The 16751-nt window shown below is 35.5% G+C and overlaps 1 protein-coding gene across 1 annotated transcript in view; it reads right to left on the reverse strand.

Moving 5' to 3' along the window:
* Window positions 1–16751, reverse strand: part of Pclo (piccolo presynaptic cytomatrix protein) — a 425322-nt gene that overhangs the window by 319366 nt on the left and 89205 nt on the right. The gene's annotated exons all lie outside the window — the stretch shown is intronic.

A 16751-nucleotide genomic window follows, 5' to 3' on the forward strand; every position in this document is an offset into this window, starting at 1 on the left:
AACACCCATTTTAATAAATTAGGTATTCTTTTAAAAATTACAAGTTCATTTATGAGTGGCTTGGTTAAGCCATTCATATCAAAGTCTGAGGAACTGCTTTTCTAAATTCAGTCTCTCCTGTTCCTTCTTTCTGCTCTCCTTTTCCTTCTTTCTTGAGACAAACAGGAGAAGAGTTCTTCTCATTTAAACTATAAACAAGTGCTGTCACTAATGAAACATTAAGATCCTCTCAACTACTAGAAATGAAGTTATCAATGAGTAGGGTGGGGAAGGACAAAAAAAGAACTATGTGGGCTTTTTTGTTGTTGTTGTTTTCTCTTTGTGAATTAATTTCCAAATAAACATATAAAGAGCACAAAAGATTTTTTTTTTTTTCCCCAGGAATTCACTATGAAGTCTCAGGCTGGCCTCAAACTCACAGCAATCCCACTACCTCTGCCTCTCAAGTGCTGAGATTAGAGGTATGAGCTATCATACCTGGTATGAGTATAATGAGTTTTATTTTTTTCATGTCAGAGGAAAAGCAAGCAGGGAATAAACTAATATACAAAGAAATGATTGAAGAAAATGGAGTACAAAGATCCTCCCACCATTGCATATGCATGGATTTAGAAGGTAATCCTGTAAAATAAGCTCTGCCTGAACTGTAAGAGTAGAAAGACAAAAAATAGTTCACATATGGATAATAAGCTACTTGCAGTTAACAAAGTTTTCATGTTATTCATATTTTTAAATCTAAATTCATCATTTTTCTTAATTTGACTAGTAGGTTAATACAAGTGGAAAAAATTCTAAAAATAATCAATAATAAGGATCCCTGAGATATTACAATAATAAATGAATCTCTTTGTGTAGTATTATGACCATGGTTTTTATGTAAAATGCTTGATATGAAAAAAATTAAGAAAACTCAGAGCCCAGGAGAGAATTTCAGTTACAAGAAACATTTAAATACTTCATAAGAAATACATATTGAAGACAAAACTTCATATAAAACAATGATTTAAGAAGGTTAGAATGACGATTTCCCTTCTTTCTTGATGGTAATTTTTTTTCCTTTTGCATTTGCAATGTATGAATTAATCCTTTGTTCTTTTATTATTGTTCTGCAATCTTAGCCAGAAATATATCTATGGCCATATCCTCAACTAAATAAATTAAGTTGAAAAATTAAATGAGAAAAGGGAGTTCCAGTTTTTTCTTGTACAGTAGCTCTGGAAGCTTGATCATATTATTACTTCATATTCTGGAATTTATTTTTTATTCAGCCACTCAACTCTTTCATAAGTAATTCTGTTCTGTGAGAACATTTACACATTTCATATTTTAGATGTCTGCTGTGACAAACACTATAGCATTTGTCCCTCTCTACATCTTCAAATTCACTGTTGGTTCAAAGACAAATTTATATAATGTAATGAATCAGCTCTCCTTGCATAGTCAGTCTCCTCTCTCCCTGGTCAGGGCATCATTACTCTACATTACATAGATTTTGAAATTCCTATGTTTTACTCCTTTCCATTTCTTGACCTTAAACATCAAATCAACTATAAAACAACTCAGTTTTTCCTTTGCTTCTAGTCCATTTCCCTTCTATTTCTGCTTTTGAACTTGATTGCTAGCTACTCCCCTAGACAAATGCTAAGGATCCAATTTCCTAAGCAGCTGTAGCCTTTCTACAATTCCACAACAGTCTGGTAATAACACTTAAGAATAGGAGCTCTGTCATTCTCCCCTCTGAGCTCCATGCTATACAGTACAATCATGTAAAATTAGCCCATATTCCTAAATCACTCAGCACTTAGTTAAATTACATTAATATTGAAATTATAAACTGTGAATCATAAAATAGCATGAGCAAAATCAATGAATTTAAAGGGACCCTCTGAGTTGCGGACTAGAGCAAAGATCTGTCACATTGATTTTGTTTCCAGTGGTATAGGACACCATGGAGAGCTCTTTGTATCAGACCAGTAGAAAATGGCTAATGAAGGTTATGCTCTGTAAACAAAACATAAATATTTTAGGGAAAGAGAATGTTCTCAGTCCAAAAATCCTATAAAATACACTTTTTACTATTTAACATTTGGCATTTTTATTCACAGAAAGAAGGAAAGGGATGTTATCCCTAAAGTTTTCTGGTGTTTTCTTAATTTCAGTCTAATGATATATCAACTGAGTTAGCATAGTAACAATCAGAAATTATCACCTAAGAAAATGTACAGAAAGACAAAACCCTCAGCATGCCTGAATATAAAGGCAAACCCAATCCAACAGAAACTTAAATAAAGTCCCTCTGTAGCAACTTGTTTACCATGTCAGAAAATTCTTATGATTCAAAGTCATAATACATTTAAGAAAATATACTTTCTTAAAATATGCTACTCTAGGACTGGAGAGATGGCTCAGCACTTAAAGGCATGTACCTGCAAAGCCAAATGTTCAGGGTCATTTTTGATTAATATAATTTAGTATTCTAATAGTTTTCTGTATGTATGCCAGACAAGACTTTAGAGCTGATCATCAGGAAACTACCAAACTGCACAAGCAGCCCATGTTCCCCAGATATGACTCAATTATTGCTGAAAAGAGAATTTGCCAGAGGTTTTCTTTTATTTGCTTTTTTGTTGTTTTTGTTTCCCCACAGGGAATATAAAGGGAATAAAAATATTTTTAAAAATATCCACGTAAGCCAGATGTACATGGGAGCTCATGCACGTATCTGGAGTTTGTTTGCAGTGGCTGGAAGCCCTGACATGCCCATTCTCTCTCTCTCTCTTTCTCTTTTTCTCAAATAAATAAATAAAATATATTTAAAAAATGTATTACTCTAGAAATCAATATGCCATAGATTAGTCTCCATTAAAACAGTAAGAACTGGAAGCCAACATGATGTACAAATGCTTATTATTAAGATTTTTTTTTCCAAAATGAAAGCCAGAGCTTTTAAAGGACTACATTTAACATCATATAGCAACTCTGAAATATGACCCAAGTTCAGATCCTCAGAGTTCACCTAAAAGGTGGATATTGTAGTGGAGGTCTGAAATTACATTACCCTTATGGCAAGAGGGGAGGTAGGGACAGAAAAATGGTCTAGAAACTCATAGAACAGCAAGTCTGGGAAGCATAGCAGTGAATCATAAGAGAATCCACCTCAAACAAGGTAGAAGGCATTGACCACCATCTGAACTTGTCCTTTGACCTCTCCATATGCATTGTGGCATACACATGTCTGAGCTCTCACAAATGTGCACACACACACACACACACACACACACACACAGGAAAAAAAAATGTTATTTCCCTGTGGGAAAACAAAAACAACAAAACAGCAAATAAAAGAAAACCTTCTGCTCTGGCAAATTCTCTTTTCAACAATAAATGAGTCATATCTGGGGAACATGGGCTGCTTGTACAGTTTAGTAGATTTCTGATGATCTGCTCTAAAGTCTTGCCTGGCATACATACAAGAAACTATTAGAATACTAAATTATATTAATCAAAGATGACCCTGAACATTGCTCCTGTCTAGAACATAAATTCCTGCTGAAAATAATTTAAAATATACTAATTTCAAAATGAAAAGAATATTGATGTATATGAAAGTATATAGTAAAAATCTTAAATGGTTAGTTCCATTAATGTTAAAATATAATTTCATAGTCAAGATATAATTACACTCCACACAAAGGAAGTCATGTTTTAGAAGGTGGCCTACTGAGTATAGAAAAGAAATAGTACTTGCTTTAACAATGAAAAGTCCAACTACATTGCAATAATTGCTCCATTTCTCCTGGATGCTACTATTACATGGATACCCCTTCTCTTTCCAAGACAGTTTAATTAAAACAGTTAAAGGAAAGAAGGAAACAAACCTTTATCTCTCACATGAATGAAAGGAATCCTTTCCAAAGTGGTTATTGTGAATTCATGAAGTCTGCCTAGCTTCTCTTTTCTAATCTCCCAACAACTCTCTAGCTCTAATCATGACCATTTATTGTTGCTGTTATTTTGATCTTTTAAAAATGATTTAACCATCAAAAAAATTAGTATGTGTCAATTGGATCCAACTCCCATCAAACTTTATGCTGAGCATAAAATTGAAAGTATGTGATATCAACTATGCATGAAAATGCATGAAGAATGAATGTGCTATTTTATAACAAAGGCAACCAGATCTAGATAAAATGCCAATCAATGAAAGGCAGTTATTTGAGAAGTTCTTTCTTGTGTGTCTTTTTATTTTGTTTTTAGTTTTTTTTTTTTTTTTTTTATTGGAGACAGAGAGAGAAAGAGAGACAGAAAGAGAATGGATGTGCCAGGCCCTCTAGCCACTGCAAATTACCTCCAGATGCATTTGCCACCTTGTTCATTTGGCTTATGGGGAACCTGAAGAATCAAACCTGGGCCCTTAGGCTTCAGAGGAAAGTGACTTAACCACTAAGCTATCTCTCCGCCCTCCTACTATGTTGTTATGTGAGCACATTTCTGTTCTTTCCTGTGATCTAATCCCATCTGGATCAATTAGTTGTCATGAATACATTACTGTTTTTCATACAAATTCAACTAAGTGAAAATCATAAAGAATTATCTCAAGGCTATATTTAAAAAAAAAAAAGAGTCATGTGCTCCATCAAGGGAAGCATGTAAGGTATAACAAATATAGTAAATCCAGTAATGCTAGTCCCAAGAAGACTAATGGAAGAAATTCAAATTGTCTTGGGAAATGATAAAGGGACAGACAGAAAAAGCAGAGAGAGCAATTCAAGGTTAAGACCAAACTTGAAAGTCATTCTATTTCCAGCAATCAGAGATTGAGAGAAAAGCTCTGCTCTGCCCTCCAGACTTTCAGTGTGGCCTAATAATGGCTATAAACAGAAATACATAATTAATTTCTCAAACATAAGCAGATAAATGGAAACTGAGCCTTTTATTGTCATCCCATAGTCAGCAGGCATACATTATTAAATATCAAAATGATGGCACTAAGCTAAGACATCTGCTAGATGCCAAAGGCACTCAAACTTTTCTTTCAAGGAGTCATTTTCAAATAATTTTAGCCTGATAGCACTGAGCCAACTTTTACTTATTCTCAAAATAGAATTCTCAAAATCCAAGCCAAGAAACAAAGGCAAAGTTCATATACAAACATAAAGTGGATTATGTGTCAGCCCAAATCATTTTATATTACTATTTGGCATAATATTGGTATTAGGGCCATATGCACTGAGGGAAATATTAAACATAATTAGAATATCAACAAATTCTATAGCAACATATTCAACTAAATTTTTCACTACTCAGCCACACCTAACTTCAAAACAATATGCAAATGGTAGTGTGGCTGAAAAAATAAGACCAAAATGATTTTTATGACTAGTAAACCAGGTCAGTTGATATAAAAATAGGAGTACTGATGAATAATCAGCTACCATTTTTTCTTCCTGTTATTCAAGGGCAGAAATAACTCTGACAGAACCACTTGAGAAAGGATAAGACATTTTTAAAAATCCTCTTTCAGCACTTCCTCCCAATTTCAAATTGTAAACTGTTTTCTAAGTGGGGATTGGTTTGAATAGAAACTAACTGGTCCCTGGAGGGTTTGTGCTCTAGAGTTCATATATAGTTTTGTTGGTCCTGTTTCTTAGTAGGCATAGGATAATATCCTATTGACAATACACTCAGGTAAATAAAAGTGTGACCAAGGTGAAGGCAGTTTTTATACTTAATGAACAAAGCGAGGGAAATTTGTCACCCAAATATACTAATATACATAAGACTCAAAACTATCAATCAAAAAGGCCAATGTTAAAGATTACTTTCTTATTTAAATTTACTGTTTTCCCCCCCACAAATCCTAGCTTAATTATCATTTCTACTTATACCAGTTAGCTATATCCTAAATAAAAAAAAAATACTAGGCAATATATTTTAAGTGCTTTACAGGGTATTAAAAATATATCTTGGGGCTGAAGAGATGGCTTAGTGGTGAAAGCACTTGTTTGCAAAGCCAAAGGACCCAGGTTCAACTCCCCAAGACCCACATAAGACAGATGCACAAGGAGGTGTGCACATCTGGAATTTGTTTGCAGTGGCTAGAGGCCCTGGTGCTCCCATTCTCTCTCTCTCTCTCCCTCTCCCTCTCTCTCTCTCTCTTTCTCTCCCTCTCCCTCCCTCTCCCTCTCCCTGCCTATTTCCATATCTTTCTCAAATTAATAAATAAAAATAACTTATTAAAAAAAGAAATACATCTTAATTTAAAATGTTGGATTATTTTTATTGTATTGAATTATGTTTTCAAGATTTAAAAGGATAATATAACAGGCAAGAATTCTCTTTTGTGGAGTGGTCCCCAAATTCAGTCAGAAAGTGGTTTCTTACTCCTAGAACATTTGGTAAACACCACCAAAAGCCTGTGGCTACATGGACCTAGGGGTGAATATGCTAACTGGCAGCATGTTGAACTGACTTCTAAATATCTGGACTTGTTCCAATAGATTAGTACTCCTTTCAGCCTCTGTCACAGTGCTACAATGTGTACTACAATGGGAAGTGGTAAATGCAGAGATTCAGATCTGGAAAAAAATGCTGAAAGTAAGTGAACTTCACTGAAGAAGGGGCTACAGTAGCTTTGGTTTCCTGCACAAAACAAAGCCTGACAATACTTCATTGTGGATAGGGGAAGAGCTCATGAAATCCCACATCTAGGTAATGGCAGCTAATACTTGCTGAGAGAGGGGGACTCACATTCACCAGTAGAGTTGCCACTGGTAAATTGTCCACATTCCACTAAATAACCTCCTGCCCACGATCATGTTAGCAACCTTAATTTAACTCAGTGTATTTTAAAAAAAAGGCATGAAAGTAAGATAGGGATTAATGGAGGAGAAAGAAGTGTGTTAGTAGGAGGGGGAGAGGATAAGACAGTAACTATGAGGAATAAGGTCAGTCAGTATACATGATACATATGCATGAAAGTGTCAACAATAAAAATAGATAATATTACAAAAGAGGAAGAATAACAAACTTCCAACATTTTGCAATCTTGTCTCCTTGATTTGAAGTAAAACTATACAGACAAGCATGCACATGCACACATCCACATACACACCACATAGCACATAATACATAGCAACCGAGTATACTTCTAAGACCCACAAAAAAAGTCCACATTCTCAAATTTCCTAGTTGGACAAAAAAGACTTCTTAATTAGTGTAGAAAAGTATTATAAAGGATTTTCTATGCAAATATGAAGATGGATTTAATGGATGGATAAGTGTACAGGGAAGATTCCAAAGAGCCTCCCCATCACTTCATCATGGTACCAGATCAGCCAAGTGAAAATGAAAAACAATGAGACCATACTTACATATTGGAAAAGTGAGAACAATTTAAACCCAATTCCTTTAAATTCATATGCTACTTAAAATAACTCTTGAATAAATACAGTTGGCATAATTACACTGCACTTTTAAAAAAACACTAATTTTAATGGATTGCAATTTTCCTAGTGATGGGGTAGCTGTCATATAATCACAGGAAGTTCAAAACTTCAAAGAGATGAGGGTAAACTATTACATGGTTAGAGGAACCATTTGGATTAAAATAACATGTTTTTATGTAATTTATCATTACTACAACCTATGCTAAATATATATCTTTTATAATTTTAAATATTTTTATTTAGTTAAGAGAGGGAGAATCAAAGAGAGAGGGTGAGGAAAAGTGAGGATGGAGGATGGGCATGCCTGGACTTCTTGTTACTGCAAATAAAATCCAGATGCATGAGCCATGTTGTGCATTTGGCGTTAAGCAGGTAGTAGAGAATCAAACCTGGTCTTGCAGGCTTTCTAAGCAAGTGAATTTAACTGCTGAGCTTCTCCCACCAATATGAATATATTCTTTAAATTAAACAGTTGCTTCTTTGACTTAGATTTTAAGCTCATAAAAGGTATTTTTATTTCATACAAAACTTAAAATAATGCTCATATTAAGTATGTGTTGACCAAATAAATAAAATTCGAATATTTACATAAAGGATATACAATTATCCATGTATATATTTCACCACTAAACAGTACCAAAACCTATAGTGTCTGTTTAGCAATGGAAAAGGCCCTAAAATATTAGATAAAATGATGGTGGTTATTTTAGTTCAATAATGTCTAAGGATGTTTTTCCCATTTGGCTACTGTTGGTTATACTGTGTATTATTTTTATGAATTTTAAATATAACACAATCAATAGAAATTTTTTAATAAGAATGAAAAAAAATCAACTAAAATATGCACTAGGGCTGGAGAGATGGTTTGTGGTTAAGTCACATGCCTGAAAAGCCAAAGGGCCCAGGTTGAATTCCCCACCACACACATTAGTAAGTTGCACACAGTGTTGCATGCATCTGGAGTTCATTTGCAGCTGCTACAGACCCTGGCATGCTCAATCTCTTTCTCTCTCTCAAATTAATAAATAAAAATAAAATATCTTAAATTTTTTAAATAAGCACTAGAAAACTATATCAGCCACAATAACAAAAATAGACAACTTTATTTTAAATGTAACAATATTATATATTTTATGTGCTTCACATATAGAATATGCATAAATTTATTTTGCTTTATATTAAGAGAAAAGGGAATAGTCCTAGAAGAAAGGTCACAAAAATAATATAAAGACTTTAACTTGTTAAATAAATGAGCAGATTAAAGGAAGTTTCACACATTTAGAATTTGTGGAAAGATATAAAAAATATGCAAATAAAATATTTATGTAAATTTGGAATAAAGCAAAGAATTTTTTGGAGGTTGTGTTTTTGAACTACATAGAACTAAAAGTCATTATTTTGAAACTGCTAGTAATAATCAAACTCACCAAAAAGCAGGGTTTCTAAAAACAATGCCAAAAGCTGGGTGTGGTGGCTCACGCCTTTAATCCCAGTACTTGGGAGGCAGAGGTAGGAGGATAACCATGAGTTTGAGTCCACCCTGAGACTACATAGTGAATTCCAGGTCAGCCTGAGCTAGAGTGAGACCCTACCTCAAAAAAAAAAAAAAAAAAAAAAAAAAAAGCCAAAAAGATGAATGTGGTCTATGTATGACAAAGGAGTTTTTTCCATCAGTGGAAAACAAAATTGTTATTTAGTAATAAATATTGATACTGGCAATTATTTCTTAAAATTTACTTTAGCTTCCATCCTATATATAAAATGAACCTCACATGATTAATGCCATCAATATCAAAAACTGATAAAAGTAAAACAGATGCCCATTGAGAAATATATCACATTAGAAATAATTTAAATAGATATTACTATAATGTTTATATTGTTAAAACTAAATAAAAATATTATTACATAGCCATTATGATGCTTAAACACTTTTTTAATATGGAAAATAAAATTTCAATTTCATTAGACAACTAGAGATAGTACAATGCACTAAGATATGTTTTCTGTGGATGGGAAATATTAGCCTTTTTCATTTGGAGGTTTCTATTTATATTGAGCATGCATGCATAAAGTTTCATATTACAAGTTGAATTCTTCTATATTCCTTAACATATCTAAATGAGTCTGGATGGTCGGTTTTCCATAAACTTGGTTAACCTCTACTCCAGCATATTCCCGATTGCTCCATATACTCATGGATAAATTATAATCACCTTTGTAACAGTTGGATCTTTCCATTTTCAGTACATAGAAAAGTAGTCCTTCTGTTTCCTATTAGAAAATGGGTTTATAAAAATAATGAAGGGTATGTATATAAGTGTGCCAACAGAGATTCAGTCCTCTGGAGATTTCTTACAGTAGTAATGATGACTCTATTCCCTCAAGAATATTTCAGTTACTGTAGCAGACAGATTCAGGTTTGCTGAGATGAACTTCCAGACCAAGCACAGTTATGGAGGAAGGGATATTTATTGAAGCGTACAGATCCAGGGAAAGTTCCATAATGGCAGAGAAGCTGGACTGCCTTCACAGGCCCAAGCAGAGAGAGAGAGAAGCACAAGCCTAAAGGTCAAAAGCCACACAGCACAGCACACTTCAGAAACTTCACCTAGGTACACTTTGCATATCTTTAGATTGAAATCTGAAACCCACCACCACACCTAAAGATCCACTCAGTGACACTGCCTCCAGCAAGGTGGCAAACAAACAAAAAATTGAATATACTGGGGGCCATCTATTCAAACCACCACATTCCAACCCTGGCCCCCTGTTCAAGTTCAACATAACCAGAGACTGACAGTCTCCAGATTTTCCAATTCCACCCCTCCAGGTAGGCAGAGTAACCAGGTAACAATTCCATCCCAGGCCAACAATGTGCTCTATGGTAGCCCTTGCACAGTCCTGGTATATACAAAACATCTTCAGGTCTTCAGGCAAACCATGGTCCATCTTCCAAAGGCTCTTTCAGCCTAGCAGGGCATCAAGCCCTACCTCATGCCACATCTCAGCAGCAGCTCCTGGAAGCATGTGCAATTCATGACCACTCCTCACATTTTTCATGCTTCTGAAACCAATACCAGGTGTACATGACAAAGCCATATTCTTAATTCAGGGACAAAACAAATCATAGCCTTGAAAAGCAGGTTCCTTCTCCAGTCAACTGTTTCCAAAAGTGTATTTCAATGATAGTCTTTCCTCAGGCATCCTTTTCATGATAAAGCAATTGGACCATCGTCCTTAAGATTGCTAATGTGTTTGACAATAGCAGATTCAGTAACCTAAAACCAGTCTCAGTGCCTGTAATTTTAACTTGCTTGAGGTTTTCCAGCTTAAAATCTTAAAATCTCTCAATCCAATATCTTTAGCCAAGCACATCACTCCATTACAAATTTAACCTTGATCAAACTCTCTGTGCCTGGGTAGCAGGATGCAGCCAGCCCTTATGCCAGTAGCCCAGTTCCAACAAAGTCCTCTGTAGTCTTTCCTTCCCCTTAGAAAGCTCATAAGCCAAGCCTCGAAGTTCAATACTGTATGCACTTAGAATTCTCAAACTCTCATCAGAATAGTCCATAATACTTGGCTTACCACTCCAGAAGGCATCTTCAGTTGCAATCACCAAATCCATGCCTATTCTTCCAAAACAAATGCTCCAAAAGATCAACATCCACATGGTCAAGGTTCATCTCAGTCCACTTCTCGGTACCAAATTCTGTAGCAGACAGATTCAGGTTCACTGAGATGAACTTCCAGATCAAGCACAGTTATGGAGGAAGGGATATTTATTGCAGCTTTCAGATCCAGGGAAAGTTCCATGATGGCAGAGAAGCTGGACTGCCTTCACAGGCCCAAGCAGAGAAAGAGAGAAGAAGCACAAGCCTAAAGGTCAAAAGCCACACAGCACAGCACACTTCAGGAACTCCACCGAGGTACACTTTGCATATCTTTAGATTGAAATCTGAAACCCACCACCACACCTAAAGATCCACCCAGTGACACTGCCTCCAGCAAGGTGGCAAACAAATAAAAAATTAAATATATTGGGGGCCATATATTCAGACCACCACAGTTACTTAAATAGACTCTGGAAACCTTAGCAGCAAAAGTGTTACTTTCATGCAAATTACTCTTCTTTAACTAAACACTTCTAGAATAAACTAATATAGTTAAATTTCAGACATCATTTGTAAGAATAAGGCTAGGGTGAGTAAAATTTTCCAAACCCATCATTAGAACAAGCTGTTGATTAGGATTTGGGCAGGTTAACAAGAAAGGACCATCTCAAGGACCAACTGAGGGGAAAATGAAAGGCAGAAAGAAGATGGTAGTATCAGAAGTTATTTCTTCCCAATGACCATATTTGTGAAATACAGAACCTCAAAACACACCCTAGGAACTACCATCAACAGTTGGTCTTAATTCTGTAACCTGATATTAGCTTGAATTCTGTAAGCTTTACTTGACATAAATCAACTGATTCATCTGATTTGGAAGTTGTGGATTACAACATGTGAATAAATAAAGCTTAGTGAGTTTTCTGAATGAATGAAATAACAATGGGAATGCTAGGTTAAAGCCTATGCCTGAGGGGTATATAACTATGCCCTGTGGTAGAGTCCCCAGCAATGCAAAAAGAAAGAAAGAAAGAAAGAAAGAAAGAAAGAAAGAAAGAAAGAAAGAAAGAAAGAAAGAAAGAAAGAAAGAAAGAAAGAAAGAAAGAAAGAGGGAGGGAGGGAGGGAGGGAGGGAGGGAGGGAGGGAGGGAGGGAGGGAGGGAGGGAGGGAAGGAAGGAGGGAAGGAAGGAGGGAGGAAGGAAGCAAGGAAGGAAAGAAGGAAAGAAAGCCTTTCCCCCATCTCAAAATGTGCTAATTGAAAATATATATAAAACTAAGATATATGCAAATCTTTTAAAATGCTATTGAGAGAATTGGAATAGTTTTGAGAGCAAGAATAAAACAATTCCAACTGTAACTTTTTTAAATGTAAAAATCAAGATCTACTAAGGATAAGTACTCAGTCACTACCACATAACTGCTAAAAGTTATCAGGTTTCAAAACCAACCAGTCTACTACCACAGCATGCACTCTTACCACATGCCTAAAACTAGTCTCATTGGTACAACTTGCATGCTTTCTCATTCTGATGATGTGGTCAGATTTCGTAATGCCAAAAGAACCATTTGATAAATTTGTGTTGGATAAATTCTCACAAAAGGAGGGCTATCATATTTGGGGATTGTAATACATGAAGAATTCATTCTCTCTTATAAAAAACTAGCAAAATTTTGTAAAGACATTCAACTAAATAGGCAAAAGTTTCCTTACAGGCAATAGCAGGTATAGCCATTTTCTGGAAAACAAAACAATTATTTTATCATTAAAAATATTCAGTGGGTGCTGGAGAGATGGCTTAGCAGTTAAGTGCTTGCCTGTGAAGCCTAAGGACCCCAGTTTGAGGCTTGATTCCCCAGGACCCACACAAGCACAGGGATCACATGCATCTGGATTTCAGTTTGCAGTGGCTGAAGGCACTGGTGCACCCATTCTCTACCTATCTTCCTCTCTCTTTCTCTCTCTCTCTCTCTCTCTCTCTCTCTCTCTCTCTCTCTCTCTCTCTCTCTCTTGCTCTCAAATAAATAAATAAAAATAAACAAAAAAATTTAAAAAAATCAGTGGCCATTCAAAGAGTTGTGGAGATAGTGTCATGATTAATGGTGTTTACTTACAAAGCCTGACAGACTGGATTTGATTCCCCTGTACCCCATAACACCAGATGTACCAGGTGGCACATGCATCTGTAGTTCCTTTGCGGTGGCTAAAGGCCTTGATGTGCCAATTTATTCAGTCATTCACTCTGTCTCCCTTTCCCTTTATCTCTCTCTCCCTCCCTTCCTATCTGTGTAAATAATAATGATAATAATGGGCAAAGTTTTTCAGTCTTAAAGATGTTTTTCTAGTACTCTACCTTGAATATAAAGTTCCATTGCAAAGTGAAAATGAAATATTCCTAAGCATATAATTGTAATATTCAATATGCATTTAAATAATCTAAATGAGAAACAGCAAAAGTTCATATCTACTGAGCAATGTACTACTTTTGAATAGTATAGTTACTTAAATTCTAAATTCTGACTACTGTAAACTTCAAATCAGCCATATACACAATGTCATAGAGATTTGTGCATAATCTAGGTGTTTCTATTTGTTTGCAATAAAAATTAACAAATTGACCTAACATTTTATTCTGAAGTTTTATTTCATATATTATGCCAAAATTTAATGCATAAAGCATTGTATGATTATTATATATTCAACAATTTCAATTCCATGAAATAGCTCCTTTAAAGTACATGATGAGTAATATATATTTTTTCCTATCTTGAATCAGTATCCCATTCTGAAAGCATTTCTTTCAATCGCAAACTCACAGCTGGAGTTATTCTAGGGACTTTTTTTTTTCCAGAGTCACAAATTATGCCTGCAGGGGCTCAGCAGGGAGGAAAGATGAGAAATAGCAGGAGCAGGAGGAAAGGGAAACCCAACCCCATGGCAACAGGGGTGCACAAAGCAGTTCTGTGTGTATCTGGAACCCAGAGATTGGTACGTAGTAAAAGAAAAACATTTCAAACTTTCTTCTTAAGGACCCTGAAGCCCAATAAGGGAGCTGGGAGAAATGCTATTCAGGGTTAAGCTTGTCCCTATGTACTTCATTGTTTCAGTATGGATGTTTACAGATCTGTCAGCACACTGCTATGTCTATTTGCTGGGGGTGACTCCAACAGTAGATTGCAGGCATTTATCCAAGCCCTCCTTCCTGACTCACCATCTTCCTTCCACTCCGAAGACTTCATATGGCTCCTCCCTCACACTGCCTTTCAAAAGTCAGCATTATTCTGCTGCCTCATATTCTTTTCCTTATTTTCCTCCTTATGTATGCTGTTGGAGTGGAGACATTCTCACTCACAAAAAGTAAAGTGCTGCCTCCCTCGCAAGCCCTCTTACTGAATTTCATTCTACTCTCTGTTGCTCTCCAGGATGCTGACAAGATAATCTCTTGAAAAGTCAAAGGTGATCATAAAAATCCTGTGAAAAAGTCCCTCAATATCACTCCACTTCCTTCAGGATAAAATTCCAAGTCTGTATTATGATTTATAAGCCTCTTCAATAGAATTGTATTACACTGGGAGTTCAAGTAAGGGAGAAAAAAATGAATCAAGTTCAGCTTTGGGTATGTTTAAGTTTTACACCAAAGTCTGGCAAGAAACAACATTATGTGGTGGTGGATATATTAATTAAAAGCTCATTATTTTTGTTAGTTTACGTATTTAGAGTAGATAGATTTAGAAATGCTAAAGTCTTCTGAATTATCTAAATTCTACTCTGTATTTCAGAAAGCTACTTTTCCTATCTAATACTTGCCAACACTTTGACATTCATTTTTTTCTGAATACTTTCATATTCTAAACTGTGCCATGTTCTTACATGCTTCTATAGCATTGTAATTTTTCCCATGTAATTGAAATGCTCATCTCCCTCTTGTTCTCAGACAATGTCTATTATCTTGTTAAACTTTGTTCTGTTACTTTTGTGGAGACCTGAAAACAGACATTATTATTAGTGATGGCATCCACCTACAATCTGTCATATAATCACTGATAACTACAGCATCAGCATTTGCTTTTATAGAACTTTATTTAATATTTATGCATCTTTTCACTTACTGGAAAGAAGATTTAATATGATTCATAGAAAAACCTAAGCTGATGGTCACAGGTAGAAGAAGGTGAATGGACAGGACAGGAATTTTCAGGTGTCAGTGCCTGAGATCAACAAGGAATACAGTGGGGTTCTATAGAACCACAATATGTCAGTCACCTAGCCCTGCTTGTTCTTATATCACCTGGCCTTGTTAAGCAACAACCCTGTGTCTGAAAAAACAGACAGTAAGTAAACCATAAGAAGCCTTCACTCTAAATCCAGTCCTTTAATTTATAAATATGTAGTAGCTTGGGCTACCATAGTCAACTTTCCAAAATTACAACAAAACCTGAGAAACCAATGGTTTATAAGACTGAGTCAATCCTGAGAAGAAGGTACTTAGTATCTATACAAATTAATGTGATTTCATATACTCATGTCAAAGTATATCATAGGACTGATAAAAGTAGCTATGGAAAACAGTATTATTCTTTCTAATAAATTGAAGAAAATGAAATTTTTAAAAATACTTTTTCCTTCTAGGAGAGCAGATGAGAAATAAAGTCCTGATGCTGAGAATTTATGCATATGAAGGGTGCAAACTTAGAAGTGGAAATTGAAGAGGCTATGAGAGTTAGAACCACTAGTCTACCTCCATGAGTTTCACTGTGCCCTCTTGAGAAGGAATTGCTCCATACTTTCCTGCCAGGTTTTCCAACAGACACTGATGGAGATGATTATGCATTTGTTTGTGATAAATGTTCACTAGATTTTGTATTTGAAAAACGAGACCAAAATGTATCTTAATCATTTCAACAGTAATCTTTTATCCATACTTGTAAGCCAATCAATTGTACTTCCAAGACTTTAAAAAACATCTCACAATGAATGTTTTCACCTGTACTATATTTACCCAAAGGCCAACTTACCAAATTTTCCTCTGGCTACTTCAAAACTTCACTCTAGAAGCAACATTGGAAAACAAGTTTCTTCTTCACTAGCACATTAACACTATGCTCACTCCACTCCTGAATTTAATGATTATTGAATGCTGTCTGTAGCTTAAGACAAGACAATAGAGATTAAGTTTTAAAACATCAGCTTCAGGCATAAGGGTGAAGGAGACAGACACTAAGGACACTCAACTCCTACCAAACCAGAGATACAAGAGATAGAGGCTCCTAACAGCCCATCACTGAAGTAGACCTAAAACAAACCCAACATGGGTCAGGGAAATTCACAGAAGAGGGGATGGAAAGATTGCTAGAGCCACAAGTTGGAGCATTAGGCACAAAGATATTTCCTCTTCCTCATAACTGATGGCTACCCACACAATGTATAACCCATAAACCCTATGGGTTTAACCAGCATCCTCAGTGAGAAGGGTCCCTTTGGGGGGGCAGGGATGAGTGTAAAGATGATACCAATATGTGCTATTTACATACTGAGTATGTCCATAACTAAAAAAAAATTATTAAAAATAATAATAAAACATCAGCTTCCAAAACTGATGTAGTATGTGGGTCATTCTAAGTTAGGGAAAAAGACACCTAGAGTAGCAGCTACCAGCCAATATGCTCTGTGTGTTACTCCACATAGTCCTAC

This window comes from Jaculus jaculus, chromosome 10, assembly GCF_020740685.1.
Source record: "Jaculus jaculus isolate mJacJac1 chromosome 10, mJacJac1.mat.Y.cur, whole genome shotgun sequence".
NCBI lineage: Eukaryota > Metazoa > Chordata > Mammalia > Rodentia > Dipodidae > Jaculus > Jaculus jaculus.